Here is a 4,965-nt window from a genome sequence, read left to right on the forward strand (position 1 = left end):
AATTATTATTGGTGTACTATGTATACGCACGTTACGGGCGCTTACTCGTACGGAATCCCGTTGTTCGCGGTCTGAATGCATTCGAGAAGAGAGTTCTATACTAACTCCTTATTTCTGTTTCATATCGTATAATATAAATGAACTATGAGAACCGAACTCTGAGAACTGAGAAATGAGAAATACGCCCGAACAGAGCCTTGTAACACTGCAACATAGGCGATATAAGTACAATGTATAAAACCGACTTATATTCTGTACGTAGTGGTAAGAATATTTGTTTTTGTGTCATTTGCTATTGTATAATGGTTTTAGAAAACGTGACGCAGATCCTGTAGAATACATGTAGACTGTTACTAAATGTAAAAATTTCGTATTCTTGTCGCATAAGGCGATTGGAACTCGTCAAGTCAACTAGTGCTGAGGTTGCTTTCGCACATTTACCAAGTAACTTGTATAAATAATAAATCATTTATTGATTTTAGAGTAAATAACCTCGGCAATATAAAAATGTGATCTAGAAAAAAAAAATGACAAAAAAATAAAATATACCAGAAAAAGTATTTGCTTAGAGTCAGCATTTGAGATCAAATTAAGCTTTAAATTTTACGTACACAGATCACTTTGCACGCAAGCACATATTACATGAATAGCTGATGTTACAAATTTACGAATTATAGAGTCAAATATCTTTAACAAAATACAAAAGAATTTATACACATCTATTTTGTTAACCGCAAATTTAAATAGAAATTAAAAAAAAAAAATTTAAAAAAATAATTCCAGACAATGAGGTGTAAAGACTCTTTACGTCTCTCTTTACTAAAGAGTTTATTAGAGATTCATAATATCTATAAATTCTGCCATCTAATACTAATAATAATATTTTACTGAAATTTTATCAGTAAGTTTTTGAAGTAAATTAAATTTTATTGATATTGAATTAATTAACTAATTCAATAGCAATAAATAACAATCAGAATACAACGTGATTTATAAGTTATTAGGATACAACTTATTTAGGATAAAATGATTATTCCATCTTGACGTAAGGTCTATTGGTTAGTCAGTTAAGAATATATTATAATAACTAATAAACCAATACAAAAAAATACAATAGCGTCAATTTTTTTTGTTAGTATTTACGACAAAAAATGAGTTTGAGAAAAAAACCCTCTTTCGCAAATTTTCAATAATATCTAACCAAATTTTGAATTGAAAATTTATACTTGTGTGTGAAAGGCGCCCATAACTTTGTAAAAATATTAAATGAAGTTTTCTAATTGAACATAAGCCCATTAAAGTCCCATAAAAACTCACTATATCAAAAAAGTTCCATAAAAGTTATATCTAAAGATATAACAAATGCTAAAATGCAAGAAATTGAAATTAAACAAAAATTTATATAGAGATCCGAAAAGTATGTAATGCACGATGTTTATATTTTTAATTTAGTGCATAAAAATCAACAATTTATCATCCAATTTGTATGACATTTCATACGATTTGGAAAACCAAGAACCACATCCTCTTTGGCTGCAAATCAGCTATTCACAAAGATAACTTAATCTATATCTTGCTTGTCTCGACCTTTAACAGGTACATTCGGTTTTGCTTAAATAAATCATTGATAAAATTAACTTCGTGCTTCTAGAAATCTGTACAGTCTAATCTATGATGGAAATCCATGCATGTAGGGTTAAAGAAAATCGAATGCTGAAAGTTCATCACCCTTGTGTGAACAAAGATAAAGGTTTATTTATGCTTGGGTATTATCAGTGCTCGGTTCTGTGTATGAGGTTACTGTACTTCCTAGCTAGCGGCTTGCATCGTTTGCTACTGAATATTTCAGACGTATTCATTCATGAAGAGCGCGGATCGCTCGACTTATTCTCATGTAATATAATGAGCATTACATATCATACACAATCGAGTTGAGTTTTTAAACTGGGAACAAGGAAAATACCATAAATAAATATAATACATAAAACGCTATCATAAAATTGCGAAGAAATATGCGAATGACAAAAAGCAGTGAGAAAACTTGAGAAAGGAACGATTATTTGGTACCCTAACCTTAGCACTAATTCCAATGCGACACTGAAGTATAGATTAATTAAAGATGATATTAATATTTTTCCCATTTTCTCAAAGGTTAAAAAAATATTTTTTATTATTATAATTGTGTACAGTGGCGTCGAAACCAAATTTTTTATGGGTGGGCTCGTTTTTTTTTTTTTTTTTGATAGACAGCCAGTGGGTTCGTTTTTTTTAAGAGATATTAGTCCATATAATTTTTTGAAATTGATGGGTGGGCTGAGCCCCCCATCAAAATTCATGGGTGGGCTCAAGCCCACACAGTCCACACGGTTCCGATGCCACTGATTGAGTAGTATAAGAATTGACAAAAATAGTTAAAGGGGTACAACATAAATTCACAATTCTAAAATATATTTTTAATTGAATTTGAATGGTTTGATCAATTTTCTTTATTACATCAGTATCAGTAAAAAAGTTACATTTGGAGCATCACGAATCAGAGACATGGACTCTAAGAAAAGCTGACAAAAATATCCTGGAGTTTTGAAATGTATGTCTGGAGTATCAGTGTCAATAAAATAGTTACATCTCGAGCATCGCGGATTAGAGACATGGACTCTAAGAAAGGCTGACAAAAATATCCTGGAAATGTGATGCTGAAGGCGAATGGAGAAGATAAAGTGGACATACAAAATAACAAATGAAGAAGTCTTAAGAAGAGTGGGCGAAGAGAGAACTCTACTGAGCACGATTCTGAAAAGAAAAGGAAACTGGATCGGACCCATTCTGCAGAAAGGTAAAACAGAAGGACTGAAAAGTATGGGAAAAAGAAGAATGCAGATGAGAAGAGAAAGTACAGGAAACTGAAAGGCGAATCATAGGACCAGGAAGCATGTCAACAAAAGTTTTACAAATAAAAATACATAAAAGTGAATAAAAACGTGACTAATGGCAATAAGATGGTAATGGAAATTATAAACAAGGGAGGCAAAGAATATCATTTATTCGTGGTGCTCTTCGGGCAGACTAATATTTATTATTATTTCATGTTGCATGCTGTACAAGATTCTATAGATCATTATATGAATTTGCCTAATGAATTCATTTCGCTTTTACAGATTGAATGGTTTCCATCAGACCGTGAATCGACAAAACGACAGCTCGAACGCCAAGCGGGCGGCTACGTGACCAGTTGACTGGGGCAGATTTATGCATTTTCTATATTTAGGCAAACATAAGTGGAACATTGAAATAATGGAAGGCAGTATGAAATCAATTATAAGAAATATATTTTTTAATTTAATGTTCATCATTTTCAAATTTGCTTGATTTATATCCAAAATTCTAACTCACATGAAAAAAAAAATGAATTTTTAATGTTTGATTTTTTTGTTTTACTATAAAGAAAATAAACAATATCCACCTGATTAAAGTTTTTTAAAATATGTAAGTTATTTTATGACACTAATACTTTTTTATTAATTTTCTTGAAACTGTATTTTGGAACATATTTTTATTTTGATATGAAAATTAAATAAATGTCTAAAAATCCATCTCTAAAAAGTGATTACAACCCTGTTCGTGGATAACCTATAAGGCATTTAACGAATACTTGCAGTCTTAGATTTTTATGCTTTTATATAAAACTAAATATTGATAATACAGAAAAAATACGGTTATTTTAAATTTTATGAAATATATGATTCTAATTTATTTCTATTCAAATTATTTGGAACTGTGTATTTTTATTTTGATATAAATTGAGATGAATATAATTGGAACTTTATATAAAATCTTATTTCAAATAAGTTCTAAGAAAATTTATAAGACATTTAAGGAGTACTTAGAAACTTTGCCTAAGTGTTGCTTGAAGTATCTGTTATAAAATTCAGTATATAAATAACATACGTTCTCATATCATCAAATCGGTTGTGTATATGTGTTTATGTACTGTATCTGATTTATAGCCATCTCGTCCTCGTAGGGAAGTTTTCTCAGCACGAACATTATAAAAAAAATAATTTGTTGGAGATACAATAAAGTCTTATGGAGTAAACTTTATTTACTGTAGTTGAGGATTATAATTAAATAGCCATATATATATTATTCCTCATCACTCTATTTGCTTTGTTTATAGGAACTTTCAAACGTTTTTCAATCATAATATTTCAATACCATTTGACGCTTATAAGGATAATAATCAGGATTTGCAGTTGAAACTCGCAAAATTATTTAGAAATAGATAGCTTCAGAAGGCAAATGAGGACAATTATTTTAACCACTTCTTCAAGAAGAAACTTGTTTATTTTTATCCAATATATACGAGTATATCGTATGTTATATATAATGTTGATTATCTGTGTTTAAGAATATGGCAATTACACAAATAGCAAGAGCTGTTTGTAAAGCTAGTTATGACAAAATCAATTTACACAAGTATGAGATTCAGGAGCCTTAACTGCCATGTAGTATCAAGTAGTAATTTCACGAGGACCTCCCTAAATCATCAAATTTGAAACTCTATTATAACGTGCGTCAGCTCTTCATTTACAATATTTCCAAGATGCGTGTGCGTTCCGTGTGAGATGTTCGCCGGAGTCGTTGATCTCCTTTGAGGGTGTTGTATGACTGGGGTGAATGCACTTGCATCTGGCCAAAGACGAAGACGTTCTCTCGAAGAAGGGGCGAAGGAAGGGCTGCTGCATGCCAAGACCGCGGGAACGGGTTAAAAAATAACACACCGGGAATTTCTTGCTAACCGTATAAGGGAGCGATCGCGGAGATGCCGAGCAAGGTTCTTCGCGTCCGAGAAAGTCAGCTATAAAGTCGAGTAAAATACATTCCGGTGTTTTGGAAGGATTCTGGCAAAACATGGTAAAAGATATAAAAGAATGCTGAAACAAAAAAATTATATACACGAAAAAATAT

Source organism: Ctenocephalides felis, unplaced genomic scaffold (genome assembly GCF_003426905.1).
Source record: "Ctenocephalides felis isolate EL2017-DRISC unplaced genomic scaffold, ASM342690v1 CF-g0.4_SCAFFOLD_01492, whole genome shotgun sequence".
In the NCBI taxonomy this organism is placed as follows: Eukaryota; Metazoa; Arthropoda; class Insecta; order Siphonaptera; family Pulicidae; genus Ctenocephalides; species Ctenocephalides felis.